The 17452-nt window shown below is 48.2% G+C and overlaps 1 pseudogene; it reads left to right on the top strand.

Annotated features, from left to right (window-relative positions):
* The first annotated feature begins 14695 nt into the window (after positions 1-14695).
* On the top strand, positions 14696-15275 carry LOC146205437 (uncharacterized; annotated as a pseudogene).
* Positions 15276-17452: the final 2177 nt, after the last annotated feature.

Here is a 17452-nt window from a genome sequence, read left to right as displayed (position 1 = left end):
CCGAAGATGAAAATAATTTCATAAAAATGTAATGTAAATTGCAAAATGCTTACATGATATAAAGTATTAGTATAACAGTCAAAGTAACGCTGTAGGGTTGAGTTTTAAATGCTATTACAATTTATATACTAGGCAATGTGTGATATTATAAGCATCTTAATTTTGCAAATAAACATTGTTTTAATGAAATTTTTACATGATATTAGGCTTATTATGAAAACAAAAATTGGTTGATATCAATGACACATCTTGTACTCGAAGTGGTAAAAAAGGCCAATAAATGATGAAAGTGATACTCGATGCAGTGACTTACAAATGAGTTCACCTGCTATATCGAAAGTATGCAAGAAACTTCTAAAGCGTTAAAGAAGGACACTCTCACTGAAGACTCATTTCAACCCTTATATAGCGACCCATTGAGGCTCTCTTCGGGAAAGTAAGGTTAATGTGCGGAAGGGAATGGCATATGCTCGATGCGAGGGCCGTAACAGCTAGCGGCACATGACTACATTGTCAAGACGGAGGTTTCATCTGAGAGCAAAATCAAGGCACTGAAGGAAGTGATGGCATCTCCTACCATCCCATTTCCCACTGTCACATATTCCGGTTCACCTTACGTCGCTGGATATATCGTTTAGTTAATCAACTTCGCGTGTGACGCTTGCGCTATTCTTCTTAGAACTAGTGAAAGAAGCAGCCCCATGTAGTACGCTCTTCTACGAGGACAATTTTCTAGTGGACTGCATTATCCGAAACCAGAGCTTGTTGCCCTATTGGACAATTTTATTTTTCGAAAAAGCTGCCGTGCACTTACTACACACAAATGTTCTCGAAGTACTTAAGATCCTGATTCAGTCAGCATTTCAAAACTCAACACTGAGTTACCCGAGCTTCTTTGATATTTGAAATTTTTTTCGGAATTCTTCTTCTCCATTAATTATACCAGGAAAGTGACAGAGAAGACCGAGAGGCCAACTCCTTATGTGCACAAGCCGTACAGGAAGATTTTGAGCCTGAATTTTCTAGACGCAGGTCGCATTTTGATGAATTGATGAATGTATAGTGCAATGTGTAACTTTGAAGGACAATTTTTTTTTTATTGTTTGCCGCTCTTTTCGATTCTGCTTAACTGTTTATGCCCATTTCCTTGATTAAAAGTAGTCGCGAGACTACATATACATCTTCGGTCTTTCAACCGACTGATATGTTCTAAACGAAGCTAGAACAGCCCACTCCACTAGACAAGTGAAATTTTTATATATGAGTAAATTTTTGTTATTTATTCTGAATCTGAGACGCGCCATGAATTTTTGCCGGTGCCTCTTCTGATCTAAACGAAAACGGTAGCGGTTGACAGTATCTCCACCCAACAGTTCACCATGCACTCACGTCAGGTCGCGCTACACCTGCTTAAAACATTCAAAGGCAGATTGCATAGCCTGATAAATTTATTTTTGTACAAAACGTACAGGCAAAAAATGTTGAAGTGTACCCGAAGCTTCATTCGACCGTGCACGGCCGCACTGACGAAGGAGCGCGTGCGTGAGCGGATTGTTGACTGTATTTTATTCCTCGTACACGATAAATGTTCGATGTTGATGACGGACTTTGTATAAACCATAAGGGGCGAAATGTCAGGACCTGCCGGTTGCAACTGACGCGGGCGAAGCTAAAAGTGAGCGCGCGTTTCCCTTGCGCGTGAACGGCTGTAGCGGAGGAGCAGCAGTGGGGCGGTGGCGACCCCACCGAGGCGCGGCGGGCGGTGGAAACAGACCCCATTGGAGAGGCCGTAAGAGAAGAGAAGCGCTCTCTCCCTCGAGACCGGCCGTGGCTGGAGTTTGCTCCGCGACGCCAGCGCTCGGTTTCCAGCGGAGCGGAGAGGAACTACAAAACCTACGCGCATCCGCGCCCGCGCTGCGCGCGGCTGTCTGCGGAGTCTGCGCAGCCAGACTGGTTAACCTCCCCGCCGGTTAACCTCCCCGCCTTTCCTCCTCCTCCGACACCCCTGCCTATATAGTTACTCAGAACTCCTGTGCAATGAATCTAAACCTGAAGTTGGAAATCAAGATGAGGTGAAAAGCAACATAAAGTACTGCAGTTCATGGTCAACACTTTATAGAGACTCCACTTTTACAGTTTGATTCAATGGCAAGCATCTGAAGGTTGTTTGCTATGCAGCACGCACGGTGTGGATGTTATTGATTGTATACAGCTACCAAATTTATTAAACTGTCACCACATAGAAACAAAAGAACATGTCATTCCAAGCATTTAGTCTGGTATCGAGCACACAGCTATATATTCTTGTTCTCCTCCTTTCCCCTTGCGGTCAACGAATGGAATGGTTTAGCTGATGAAGTGGTTAATTGCTCATCACTAGATGGGTTCAGTTCACGGCTGGCAATTGTTCCTTGAGTACCCTATATATGTGTAGCCTGACCTCTGTACAAATATTGTGATACATGTCTTCAGTGTGACTATATTGTATCATATCCTTCTTCTCCATTTCTTGTTCCACACTGCCAATAGTAGAATTATATAAAAATTAGTCTGTATTCCTGTCATTTCCTGTTTCTATAGTATGCCCCTAACATGCAACCGCCTCCGCAAGGAGGCTAGCAGTATGCATGAAATAAAATAAGCCACTTTAGAAATCTTGTGCCTTTCTTTGCTTTTTGGTCGGGCCATACAGGATATGCAACTGCTACGGAGAGTCACACGGACAAGCTAGGCGCTGCCCGATCAGTTCGTGTTTCATTGTCAGCGTACTTTATGTATATACTAAGAAATACCTTTATTTGTTTTATTTTTTTAGGAAGGGGAAGACGACGGGCCATGGTCCTCTTGCCTTGTGGAAGGCGAGAGGACTGGTAAAAGGGATAAATTGAAGAGAAAGTGTAAGGTCACTAAGGATGAATTGGCTCTGTCGTGACGCTGGGGCTATGTCGACCCGGCCTTCACTTGGTAGCGTGCAGAGACTCGGGGTTGAAGTAGGATTGAATCTTCGAAGTTGGTGAAATATGTACAAGCAGGTTTAATGGCACTTTGAGAAACTTATTTACAAGAATATTTACACGAAAAAGAAGGGTACATCAGCAAAATGGCAAGCGTTAAGAGTTCATAGCGAGAAGCGACTGGATGAGCCGTTTACCCAGGGCCCAGAGCGACATTTCGTGCTCTGCAGCGTCCTTAAAACCCCCTATGTCCAGCCCCTCTCTGAAGATGCTGACCAACCAAATCCAGGGCACGCCCCTCAGGTATCGGCATCCAATCGAACACATCACTGCACTGATGGTCTGAAGCACTGACTGGTCCGGCATTCATTCGTTGGGCGTGATCACTTGTTGGCGGGAAAAGCTTGGGAACGGCGAGGAGAGGAGGTACATTTCTATTCTTCAGCAAAGAAACCACAGGCTGGTTCTGACAAGTGGTTTTACTTCTCAGAAACCCGAGTGCACGTGGCGCCGCATCCGCTCCCAGCATTGTCCGTTTTCGACAATTGCAAATCTTTCCTGCATTCCTGGGAAATCACTTAATGGCTGTATGCGTCATGCTCCTTTCTTGTCCTGCACGTCAGCGGACATGTCACTCTGTCGTCTCCTTTGGAAAGTAGGCATTCCTCACTGGACGATAGGGCTTATCGACTGGAAGGGTGAACAAAAGAAAGAAAGCACTTCCTGCATTTCCCGCAGGGGGACGTTTCTTTGTGTTTTTCCAGACGTTCTCTTGGCAGGGTCAATTTGGCATTTGCAGAGTGTCCACAAAGCAAAACAGGCTTACAAAACAGGATTCCTGGAAACAGGCTCACTTAGAGCCATTGGACCATCACCACATATTCACAGCACTTATCCATGCCCGCAGGCGAACAATAGAGCGCGCAAATGCGGATGCTTGGTCGTAACAGCCTCCTCCCCCGCCAGAAGAGTCTCGGAGGGCAGCAGTCCCAGCTGCTGCATGAAGAGACGACTTAATGGCCTGCACGTGAACGCTTGAAGCTCGCTGTTGCTTGTCGCGTTGTCTTGATTGTTGTAGGCCAAATTGCTCAAGCTGTCTGAAACTCAACCACATGTCGAAGCAAGCACTCGGCTCCCGTCTGAAGAGACCAGGTTAAAAGAAAACTGCCATTGTTGTTCGAGAAAAGCCCACTCTCAAGACGTTCAGGACCCACGTATTCCTAGAAAACCAAACGTGCTGCTTTACATAGCCACACATATACAAGCGCACGAAAAAAAAAAACCTGATTATCAATTTGGATACATGGTGAGGAACATCTCGGACCGCTTAGAAAGAGCGGCTAAGCGCGTCCGCATTCCCATTTAACTTCCCCTTTTTGTATCTTATTTCAAAATTGTACTGCTGTAAAATCAAGCTCCACCTAAGAAGGCGACTGTTCTTCGATGTCGCAGTTTGCAGCCAAGCCAGGGGACAATGGTCCGTCTCTACGGTGAATTTGGCCCCTCCAAGATAGCACTGCAATTTTTGAATGGCCCATACAATGCAAGCGCCCTCTTTCTCTGACGCGCAATAAGCCCTCTCTCTAGAACTCAGTTTTCTGCTCAGGTAGAGCACGGGGTGCTCATTACCGTCGTCATCTCTCTGGCAGAGAACAGCACCTAACCCTCGATCACTGGCATCACACTGGACCGTGAATTCTCGGCCATAGTCTGGAGCTCGCAATACCGGACGGCTAATCAGCACAGCCTTCAGGTTTACGAAGGAGGCTTCCTTTTGTTCGTCCCAGACTACATTTGTCGGATCTGTCTTGCGGAGAGCGTCGGTCAGAGGGCTAGCCAAAGCTGAATAGTTAGGGATGTAGTGATTGTAGTACCCAGTCAGACCCAGGAATGCTCGAATTTCCGTCTTCGTGCTCGGCCGCGGGTAGTCTGCTACCGCAGAAATCTTAATCTCGCTGGGTTTCCTGAAACCTTGACCTACATTGTGACCCAAGTAGTCCACGGTCGCCCTTGCCAGGCAACATTTCTCGGCCTTTACGGTTAGTCCAGCTTGACGCAAAAGGCTCAGTACAGCTCTTAGATGTACCATATGGTCCGCCCATGAGTCGGAAAAAACCGCAATGTCATCTAAATAAGGCACCGCGAATGTTTCACACCCATTTAAAACCCTATCCATGAGTCGGGAAAAACAAAATGGAGCATTTTTGAGCCCGAAACTCATCATTGTTGGCTGGTAGCTGCCCGTCGGAGTGACGAAAGCCGCGTATCTGCTGGCGCGTTCAGTGAGCGGTACTTGCCAGTATCCTCGAGTAAGGTCCAGCGTAGTCACATATGCCGCTCTACTGACCTGTTCTACTCTCTCCTCAATATTCGGAATAGGATACACTTGATCCCTGGTGAGAGAATTTAGCTTTCGGTAGTCTACCACAGGCCTAGGGTCTTTACCTGGAGCTTCTACTAAGATCATAGGCGAAGCATAATCGCTTTCCGAGGGTTTTATTACTCCCAATTCCAGCATGCGAGTTACTTCCCTATCCAGAATTTCTCTTTGCCTTGGAGAGAATCGGTAGCACCTTGATCGCACTGGCACGTCTGAAGTCAGCTCAATATCGTGCTCAGTCAAATCAGTCCTGCCTGGCCTGTCCACGAAGCAGGCCTCAAACTCTGTTATTATCTCGCCCAGATCGGACAGCTGGGATTTCTTTAGTTCTCCTCTCTGCTCCGTCTTTTTGAGAAGCTCCTGAGCGTTGCTTCCCTTTCCGCTGAGGCAAAACAAGTTATCCCCCATCTCCTCGGGAAGGTTTAACGTTAGATTTACCACGGCTTCCTTCTGCACATAAGGCTTCATAAGATTGCAATGATAAATGCGCACTGCTTTACGCCTATCGGGGATTTTCACTGCGTAGTTAGTGTCAGAAAGCTCTGCAACGACTTTAGCAGGTCCTTCCCACTGTACTTCGAGCTTATTCTTGGGATCATTGGCTTGCTCCATAGCTAAGTCCTCTCGGGTTCCACTTAAAAGTCTCGTGAGATTACTAGACACTGGCGGCAAGAGGTTACTTTCAAGAACGTCCTCATTCCGTGTCTTATCAAGCTCACTTTCATGTTGACTTATCTGAGATGCCTCGCTCTCAAAGTTTTCTGGCCCGCTATTTTCCGCATTTACCACTGTTTTAACTGCCGTTTCCTCCGCTGTTGATTTTTCTGAAATGAGCAGTGTAGCTAGTTCTCGCGCCTTTGAACGTGTTAAGGCCTGCACATCTCTGTCTCCGAAAATCAGAAGGCAAGCTTTGACCTTCTCGTAGTTGTCCGCGTCCTCCTTGTTTAGCCGCGCGACAACCTCCGCTGCCTCGCAGGGCAGAACCGTCAATAATCTCTGAGACCACGTGTCTCGCTGGAAGGACAGTTCTTCGCAAGTTCGCTCAAAGTTACCCAGATACAGACCGATATCCCCTGATATCACATATGGCTGCATGTACTTTGACATCTTGAAATCTGCCTCCTTGTTGAGAAGAGGTACCGCTAGCTGGGGACAATTGCCCGACCTCTTGCTCAACTCTACTTCTAATTTCCGGAGCTCAATTTCTAGCTCCCGCTTTTTTGCTTCTCTCTCAAGCTTCTCACGTTCGTGCTCCCTTTCCTCTTTTTCCCTCTCAAGTTCACGCTCCCTTTCCTCTTTTTCCCTCTGACGTTCGCGCTCCCTTTCCTCTTTTTCCCTCTGACGTTCGCGCTCCCTTTCCTCTTTTTCCCTCTGACGTTCGCGCTCCCTTTCCTCTTTTTCCCTCTCAAGTTCACGCTCACGCCTCTTTTCCTCCTTTTCCCGCTCTTTCTGCTGTCTGAGCTGCTCCTCCTTTTTTTGGGCGATGAGGTTCCATGCTTCACTGAGCTCCTCATCATCGGCTCCCAAATCTGTGATTGCCTTTATAATCAAAGGTTTTCGTGCCAAACCACTTGTATCAATTCCCAATTCCTCACACAATTGCAACAGTTCCGGTTTCTGCAGCTTTTGTAGGTCCATGATCGCTCCGAGTGTCGGCTACTTCCAAAACAACAGTGCAAACTACCAAACCTAAAGGCGTTTCAACACTTTTTACCAGTTCTAAAATCTAACCCTGTTCTAGAACCTGGTCCACATCAGAAGAAAAGCCAAGCACTCACCCACACATGCGATCGATGTTCCGAGCTGCTCTCTTGTTGGCCGATTGTTGCTCCTGCTTGTTGCTTGAGATGCCACCTCCGATCACCAGATGTTGTGGCTTGTAGATTCTGATCCACCTCCAATCACCAGATGTTGTAGCTTGTAGATCCAGATCCCACCTCCAGTCATCAGATGTTGTGGCTTGTAGATTCATACCCCACCTCCGATCATTAGATGTTGTGGCTTGTAGATTCAGATCCCAACGCTGGTCACCAGTCGTTGTGCTTGTAGATTCAGATCCTACCGCTGATCACCAGTTGTCGTGACGCTGGGGCTATGTCGACCCGGCCTTCACTTGGTAGCGTGCAGAGACTCGGGGTTGAAGTAGGATTGAATCTTCGAAGTTGGTGAAATATGTACAAGCAGGTTTAATGGCACTTTGAGAAACTTATTTACAAGAATATTTACACGAAAAAGAAGGGTACATCAGCAAAATGGCAAGCGTTAAGAGTTCATAGCGAGAAGCGACTGGATGAGCCGTTTACCCAGGGCCCAGAGCGACATTTCGTGCTCTGCAGCGTCCTTAAAACCCCTATGTCCAGCCCCTCTCTGAAGATGCTGACCAACCAAATCCAGGGCACGCCCCTCAGGTATCGGCATCCAATCGAACACATCACTGCACTGATGGTCTGAAGCACTGACTGGTCCGGCATTCATTCGTTGGGCGTGATCACTTGTTGGCGGGAAAAGCTTGGGAACGGCGAGGAGAGGAGGTACATTTCTATTCTTCAGCAAAGAAACCACAGGCTGGTTCTGACAAGTGGTTTTACTTCTCAGAAACCCGAGTGCACGTGGCGCCGCATCCGCTCCCAGCATTGTCCGTTTTCGACAATTGCAAATCTTTCCTGCATTCCTGGGAAATCACTTAATGGCTGTATGCGTCATGCTCCTTTCTTGTCCTGCACGTCAGCGGACATGTCACTCTGTCGTCTCCTTTGGAAAGTAGGCATTCCTCACTGGACGATAGGGCTTATCGACTGGAAGGGTGAACAAAAGAAAGAAAGCACTTCCTGCATTTCCCGCAGGGGGACGTTTCTTTGTGTTTTTCCAGACGTTCTCTTGACAGGGTCAATTTGGCATTTGCAGGATGTCCACAAAGCAAAACAGGCTTACAAAACAGGATTCCTGGAAACAGGCTCACTTAGAGCCATTGGACCATCACCACATATTCACAGCACTTATCCATGCCCGCAGGCGAACAATAGAGCGCGCAAATGCGGATGCTTGGTCGTAACAGCTCCTTTTCCACGACGAGCACCGATGGATGTCCAACCGGATGGCATTCCCTCCAGCTATGCGGCGTGCGCAGAGCTTGGGGTCACGTAAAATGGTGTTGGTGCGCGCCGATGGATGCGCGGTCTCCTCCTCTCATAGCTTTCTCTCCAGCTGTCCGGGCTCGTTTGCAAGCTCCGCTAGAGCACTATAGCTCAGCGGCGTGCGCTTGGTGGTGGCTGCGGTGCTTGCGCCGATGGATGTCCAGACGGATGCGGCGTGCGCAGAGTTTGGGGTGACGTAAAATGGTGGTGGTTGCGCGCCGATGGATGCGCGGTCTCATCCTCTCATGGCTCTCTCTCCAGCTGTCCGGGCTCGTTTGCAAGCTCAGCGGCGTGCGCTTGGTGGTGGCTGCGGTGCTTGCGCCGATGGATGTCCAGCCGGATGCGGCGTGCGCTGAGTTTGGGGTGACGTAAAATGGTGGTGGTTGCGCGCCGATGGATGCGCGGTCTCATCCTCTCATGGCTCTCTCTCCAGCTGTCCGGGCTCGTTTGCAAGCTCAGCGGCGTGCGCTTGGTGGTGGCTGCGGTGCTTGCGCCGATGGATGTCCAGCCGGATGCGGCGTGCGCTGAGTATGGGGTCACGTAAAATGGAGGGGGTTGCGCGCCGATGGATGCGCGGTCTCCTCCTCTCATGGCTCTCTCTCCAGCTGTCCGGGCTCGTTTGCAAGCTCAGCGGCGTGCGCTTGGTGGTGGCTGCGGTGCTTGCGCCGATGGATGTCCAGCCGGATGCGGCGTGCGCCGAGTTTGGGGTCACGTAAAATGGTGGTGGTTGCGCGCCGATGAATGCGTGGTCTCCTCCTCTCATGGCTCTCTCTCCAGCTCTCCGGGCTCGTTTACAAGCTCAGCGGCGTGCGCTTGGTGTTGCTGCGCCGATGGACGTCCAGCGGTATGGATGCGCGGTCTCCTCCTCTCAAGGCTCTCCCTCCAGCTGTATGAATGCAGCAGGGCTCGTTTCCAAGCTCAGGGGCGTGCGCTTGGTGTGGCTGCGCCGATCGAAAATTCCTCTATTTTCTGCTGGAAACAGACACGCATCAGAAGAGCCTCCGGCATACAGAACCACGTCGCAGGGGTTCCATTTACATTCCCAAACAACATCAAGTTCCTTCGTGGACGCACCTTAAATAAAAACATTATGCAACGGCAACTACGCCGGCCGACTTGCGCGCATGTGCGCGTCGCTGGACTCGAATTCCTCTATTTACTGCTGAAAAAAACATTATGCAACATCAACTAGGCCGGCCTAACTGCGAGCATAGCGTGCGGCGCTGGACTCTAAGTTCTTCTAATTTACTGCCGGAAACAGACGCATCAGAAGAGTCCCCGGCATACAGAACCTCGTCGCAGGGGTCTGATTTACATTCCCAAGCATTATCAAGATCGTTCCTGGACGCACCTTAAAGAAAAACATTATGCAACGCCAACTAGGCCGGCCGACCAGCGAGCATGGCGTAAGGCGCTAGACTCGAAATTCCTTTATTTACTGCTGGAAATAGACGCATCAGAAGAGCCTCCGGGATACAGAACCGCGTCGCAGGGGTCCCATTTACATTTCTAAGCAATATCGCGTCCTTTCGTCGACGCACTTGAAAAAAAAAACATTATGCAGGGCCAATTAGGCCGGTGCTTTTTCCTCCGGAATAGGTCAGCAAAGCCGGGCTTGTTCCGTATATATTTTGGGTACTTTGGACAAATGTTCGAAACTATTCAGCCCGTGCGTCAGCAATGCCGTCTCCAGATACAGCCCCATCTTGCCTAATTGTCGTATTTGTCGTAGCAGTACCGAAATCGAAGTTGACACATGTACATAATGTCAAGTACAACGAATAATACATTGACAAGAATAGTTATCGTACAGGACCTACGAAATGCGATAGATTACGTGGTGGCATGACGATAGGTTTGCGTGAATTGGACCGCGGGATGGTGGGAAGCAAGTACGGTAACGGCGCAGTCAAAGACGCCCATCCGTGGCCCGCACGCCCGCTTCCTAGGTGGCGTTCCTTATTTCTCCTCGCCGCTCCGGCCCTCCTCCTTTCTTTTCCTTTACTTCTCCTCCCCTTCTCCTCCTCCAGGCGGCGGCGCAGAGTCACGTGACGAATGCATGGGCGCTGGCGGGTCTCGAGTCCGGCCGTGGCTGTGCGTGGGTCGCTTTCGCCCTTCTTCTATTAGGCTGCAGTTGATGGGTTGCACACATTTTCACTCGCCTGATAAAACATTTTCCACGTTGACAAATAAGCTTTACGAAGCGAAGCAGCGCTAAGGATCGCTGCCGTGACCCGTCCGACGAGCAGTGAGCTGACCATCATCTTCGGGTTTGCAGCGTCATATTTTCCGCGAAGCGTTCTTTCCTAAACAGAATACACTTCTTTCCCCTGCGTTACCAGTCTTTCTAAACTCGTGAAAAAACAAAAAAAGTTAGGGGCGACTCATAGGCACGTGCACGGTGCCAATTGGCATGTCCAACAAAAGTAATGAGCGTCTACTAGGACCGCCGTGGGCGCCCAGCAGTGGGCCGCGCGCAAAGGTCCTTTGGGCTGCTTATTTGACATAAAGGGTTTATATTACTCCTTGCCGCGAGATAAACTCCTCAGTTATGTGGAAGATTGCACTGATTGCGTTGGACCAATAGCTTTTCAAAATGCAGCAGGTGTATCGACCGAAAGTTTTCTCGAATTGCTTTCATTTTAATAAAGTCAACTTACATAGATTTGAATGACCAGGTCTTTATAAAAAAAAAGCAAGGGGTCTGTATCGGCTCATGTATTGCTCCCGTTCTTAGTGATGTTGTTTTAGCCCATTGTGACAGAGTCGTGTCTGACCGACTCGGTGTTTTTAAAAATGTGTCTATTTTTAGATACGTTGATGATTTTGTAATTGTTTTACAAGGATGCGAGGATTTTCCGACTACTGTTAAGCCAGCTTTTAGAGCTTTTTGGCGAGTGTTTTAATCCTTTGGGACTGACGCACGAAATTCCAAAGGTTCATTCCAACAGTGGTGCTATCGGCGCCCGAGAAGCTGGGAAAACTTGTCAAAACGACCAGCCCTTTTCTAAAGGCAAAACAGCAGTGCACAATTAAACATCGAGACCACTTTGTAGCTTGTTCGTCCGGGGTGGTGTATATCATGCGGCTCGAGGTACATCCGCCAAACTGGCCGGTGTGTCAGTGAGAGATTACTGGAGCACAGGGCGAATATAGCAGCTACAGGGGTGTCGTTATGCATTGCCATGATTGCGCTGAAAAGAATGAAAAAGAGTGCAACGGTTTTTTAACGCCTGCAAGATATTAGCTAAGCATATGAGCAACGATGTCGGGGAAGTAACCGAGTCCATCTGATTAAAAAAGCGGGTGCATCCTGTGTCAGCAGACCACGTGTTTCTTTGATGGCCAAGAATTTTGCGCGGCCACGTGATGTCGGCCTTTATATCGGGCGACGTCATGATGCAGGTTGTATTTAACGTGCAATTGTGTCAATAAACGTTCAGCTGAAAATTAGCGCTCGTGTTGTCTACATCTTTCTCGTCCCTGTTCCTGTGCGCTAGTACGTGTCTGCAGTTGATCATTACATCAATTTTATTTAAGCTGTCGTGTATGTCCCTGTTCCTGTGCGCTAGTACGTGTCTGCAGTTGATCATTACATCAATTTTATTTAAGCTGTCGTGTATTTCCCAGCCTACGATAGCTTGCATGAGCACCAGTACAATACAGAGAGTAATAAATAGGAATGGAGCGTTTTAGTTGCGTATTCACTATATGTCTTGCGCCTAGTTTTGCGATTTTTTCTTTGCATTTGTTTTTTTCTTTCATTCATTATTTTTTCCTCCCTCTCGTTCCTTTTTTTCCTTCCACTCAGTTTCCTTGCACGCTCTGCCGCTGCTCAATCGAGACTAGTAACATTCTTAACCGTTACATTTTTTTTTATTTACTTATTCGTGCACGTTCTGACATATCTTGCATTCATAACACGCCGTCCTGTTCCGAACAAATGGTGGAGCGACTGGCTGGCCCCTGTTACCTTCCCCCATCCTAACTTAATTTTGTGGCACAGGGCTTGAAAGTACAAGTAAAAGGACAATGAATATCGTTACAAAAAAAAAGTTATTTCATTGGAAGACAAAAATCGGCCTGCTACAATCCCTGCATTCCTGACCGAGAGGAAAGCATGCATGTGTATTAGAATTCCGTACATAGCTTTTTCTGCCGTGCTGTAATGGAGTTTTCCATGCTGTGTCGCTGTGTCAGCGACTGCACCGCGTGGACAGAGCGATCGGTGGGATTCTGCAATCCTTTCCTTTATCGTGGAGAGAAGTGGCAAAACCGCGTCATCTAAATAGCTAAAGCCTTTCAAAAGTCTTGTGCGTAATATAAGTACCTGCGGTATTGTCAAGTCTCCACAATCGTTCTTTAGTTTTCTGGGGTTTCGAATTGTTTATTTTTAATGCTTTTTTTTTTCTCATTTTCGGCTACCGCTTCATTCATTCCTATTCTCCCATACTCCTTCCATCCTATCCATCCTTTCCCGCTGTTCAATTCCCTGCTGCATTGCCATTTGTTTCCCCTCAGCCAATCCCGCTTGGAGAGTTAGCGGCTGGCTTTGTGTCAAGCTACGTGGAATATATATATATATATATATATATATATATATATATATATATATATATATATATATATATATATATATATATATATATATATATATTTCCTTTCCTTTGCATATAAATAAAATAACCACTACAACAACAACAAAAGGGACGACAAATTTGTTTCACAACAAACAGAATTTTAGAGAATGAGCAGCGAAATGATTGGTTCACTATAGGTCACATGCCCCGCCTCATGCTTCCGCAGTGTTACACAAACTCTCTCTCCTTGGAAAGAAAAAGAAAGCACAGTAAAGCACATCAAAACGCAGTTCCACATGCGCAACCATTGCCCAAAGCTTGCGCACTTGGCGGCTCCTTTTACAAGGCAGTTATCGGCGTCCGAGTCGGCACCATTGCTGACCACATCAGAAGAGCCGAACCGCGTCCTCATCTTATCCGTCACTGTTACACACTCGCCCACATGTCCGTTCAGCGCCTCCCATCATTGTTGGTATCTAGGGCTGGAGTCGTCACTGAGACCCATTCACCGTACCGGCATCTATTAATTGTCACTTTTATGGGCGCTCCGCCAAGGACGAGGGCCTTACACCAATCAGCTTGACAGCGTTTGTTCTTTGAACGCTATGCCGCCCTTCCAAAAGAAGCGCTCGTTCAAAACCTGCGCTGCCTCCGCGCGATGGGTGCAGTCGGCGTATTACGGGGTAGCGGTGTAAACAGTTCGTAACGCTCTTAAAAAAAAAGAAAAAAAAAAGAACCCTTCGCGCGAAGCGGCGGCGAGAACAAACTGCCTGCCCCGGCGTCTTCGAGCGCGACCGCGAAGTCCTCGGAAGAAGGGACTGCTTTTCCCCTCTGCCTCCGTTTTCGTAGTGCGCTCCTTCCCGACTCCTGCCCGAGGGTAATTGGGAGACGGCCACAGCTGGGCGTTGAACAAGTGACCCAAAAAGAGCGAACGGTCCTAATGGCGCCGCGCATATCACCGACCCCTTACACACGGCATTTTGACGACTCGAGTCACTTCACTTTTTGGAAGTGCCATTATCGTGCGAGACCTTGCGAAGCGTTTGTGCTCCCTGCATCAATTCAGGATGTCGTCAGTTCGCTGGGACCCAAAGTTCAACGAGATGGGCCGCATCATGGAGGGCGAAGCGTTGCAAGAAGAATTTGTGCGACGTTTGCGACTCGCACCTCAGTCGTCTACTGTGCTACCGCATCCCGCCTCCACATCGGCAGGCCGTCTGGCTACGTCGGAGTACTGGGGAGTTTGCGGCCAACTTCGCTTTAACGACACCAAGCCGAACTGCAGTGGCGAAGTGGTGACGTACTATCGCGCTTCGACCAAAGGAAGACATGCACAGTTCCGATGCAACAGGTGCCGCAAGCAACTGTCGCAACTTCACGGCATCGCTGCTTTGCAAGGATCGACTGGCCTACAAGCCGCCGGAAGTGATTCGGCCAGTCTTTTTGCCCGTAAGGACCGTCCTAAGCCGTCCTAATGTAAAGCTGCTGCGGTCAACTATACTGTATTTGACGTTCTGCATGTCTAAATAGATATCCATGTCCCTCGCCAGAGAGATGCAGAACGAGGAGATTTCGAAGCAGACGTGCACGGATTGGACCAATTACGTCCGCGAAATTTGCTGCGCGGAGCTCGCGGAGCAGCCCGCAATGGGTGGACCGGCGGAAGAAGTGCAAGGAGATGAATGTCTCATGAGGGGCAAACGCAAATACAATCGTGGCCGGCTTTTGGCAGGCGACAATGTGCCACCACACCGCCAGAACAACTATGGCGGTGTAGTCGACCGCGGACCGTGGATCTTCGGGATGATCTGGGTGGCCACCAAAGAACTTCGCCTGTTTAAAGTCGACCGACGAGACGCGGCGACCGTGGGAAAGATTATTGCCGACAACGTTCGACCGGGGACCACAATAGTCAGTGATGAGTGGGCGGCGTACCAGTGTGTACCGGGCCTGCAGGACAGCAACGGTGTTAACATGAACTTCACCCACAACACCGTTAATCACTCACAGTCTTTTGTGAATCCCGTCACTGGTGCCCACACTCAGGACATTGAGAGCTGTTGGCAGAAGGCCAAGGCCCGTCTGTTAGGAAGCGGCCGCAAGCTGACCCCAGCGCTTAGAGTCCTACGTCGGGTGGCTTTGGTGGTTGTCTCTAAATGGTAGACGGTGCTGCCATGACCCCTTCCTTCGACTGATGGAGGTTATCGCAAAGCACTACCCCATGTGAAATGTTCAGTCGTCATCTGCCATCAACACTTCGAGGCCCTATGGGGCGCAAAGCTGCTTTGCGAGCTTTTTTTTTCTTTTTGTTTCTTTTTTTTAACGGTCCCTCTCGAGGCCACCAAACGAGCCTTGGCAGAGCAGGCACGATGCGTACCACTGTCTCTCGCCCCACTTCCTCTCTCTACACCAAGTGGCGTTTATGCCCATATCCGGCGTTTTTGCTGCTACTGCTGTTTTGGTAAGTAGTGTCTTTTTCACTGCCTATTGTGATTTTCAGTACAGTGGGTAGCGAATATGCCTACTTTGGGAATAGGTAGTACCCGTAGATCCGGGTCATTAATGGTAAATCACGAGGGGAATAGAATGGGGATGCATCCCATTTGGTAATTACTTGCAGATCACCGCTACCAGTGGTATCGCTCACGAGGAAAGCTTAAAACGGTTGCATCCTACCGGTATTCATCAATAGGGCTGTAACTTGAGGGTAACGAAAAAGGTCCTAACTACTTTAGTTGATGACAACGCAGAAAGGTGAAGTACAAAAAGTGGTAGGCGTAACATTTCGAAATAGGCATAGTCAATGGCATTCTAGTCTAAATCAAAAAGAAAACATGGGCATGGGTCGGACATTTTCGCTAAGGATAACGAATTAGATTCCGAGGGAAAGAAAGCGTAGCAGCGCGCGATAGAAAATTAGGTGGGAGGATGAGGTTAGGACGTCTGCAGGGGTCAAGTGGATGCAGCTAGCACAGGATTGGTTTAGTTGGAGGAGTATGTGAGAGGCATTCGCCCTGCAGTGGGTATAGTTCGGCTGATGTCGATGCCTTTCTCATGGTTTGAACACTTCCTCCGCCGTTGTCCTCTTGGTTGTTCCTTTTGTATGCTGTGTAAGTCACTGCACATTTTCAAAGTTCATTATAGACGTTTTCTTTTTAACTTTTTTTTTTGTTCTCCAGTTGCATATCTGTAGCGGACGGATTCCCCGAAACTGGCTCCGAGAATGCACACAGAGATGGCTCATGTTTGTGGTGTGCCGAGTTTCGTGACCATGGGCGAACGCGCCACCCCAGCGTAAGGTTAGCGCAGAGGCCGGCAACTCGATGACGGCAAAGAGCAAGCTTGACTAGGGACGCCGACCATGTAGCGGAGCCACACTGTGTTTCCCAAACTCTAATTAATTAATAAACGTCACCTACATCACCACCTGGGGTGATGGCGTCGCTGGCCGCGGTCCACGCCTCGGAGCGGCGGCGGATGAACTGGCGTGCGTCTTCCGGAAATCGAGCGGGGCTTGAAGAAACAACGGACACAGGCAGCTGCAAGCACGACCAGGAAAGAAGGGAGGACGACGACTGGCAACTCGGCGAAAACAAAGCGCAGGAAGCTAGGTGCGGCTCGGGTGCCGAGCAGAGATGACGCGCCCTCCAGACAGTCCCCAGCATCAACATAATGTAAATAAATGTTTTGTACTACCAAGTTGTCGCAAGTACTCCGGTGACAGTTTTGTTTATCTATCGTTAAATCTTTTTATGAAGCTTTTCCCTGATATATATATATATATATATATATATATATATATATATATATATATATATATATATATATGTATATATATATATATGAAATAGAAGGGGAAATGACGGGCTCGTTATGATACAATGAAAAGAGCCAACAGTATGCGAGTCCAAGATAAACGCAAGGGATATCTTTTTTTTTTTTTTTTTCAGTTGATATTGACCAGAATTAGTTCTGCCATCATCATCGCGTTGTTTTTCCTTCAACTTTGTAATTGTCTTTCTCCTTAAACATCATTACAGGACTAATTCTGGCCCATAATGACCTATATATATATATCACAAAGCCAGCCGCTAACTCTCCAAGCGGGATTGGCTGAGGGGAAACAAATGGCAATGCAGCAGGGAATTGAACAGCGGGAAAGGATGGATAGGATGGAAGGAGTATGGGAGAATAGGAATGAACGAAGCGGTAGCCGAAAATGAGAAAATAAAAAGCATTAAAAATAAACAATGCGAAACCCCAGAAAACTAAAGAACGATTATGGAGACTTGACAATACCGCAGGTACTTATATTACGCACAAGACTTTTGAAAGGCTTTAGCTATTTAGATGACGCGGTTTTGCCACTTCTCTCCACGATAAAGGAAAGGATTGCAGAATCCC

The sequence above is a fragment of the Amblyomma maculatum genome, chromosome 1 (genome assembly GCF_055883805.1).
Source record: "Amblyomma maculatum isolate TAMU_Amacu chromosome 1, ASM5588380v1, whole genome shotgun sequence".
NCBI classification, from domain to species: Eukaryota; Metazoa; Arthropoda; class Arachnida; order Ixodida; family Ixodidae; genus Amblyomma; species Amblyomma maculatum.
The sequence above is the reverse complement of the archived record's forward strand: the minus strand, read 5'-3'. Positions and strand labels throughout refer to the sequence as shown.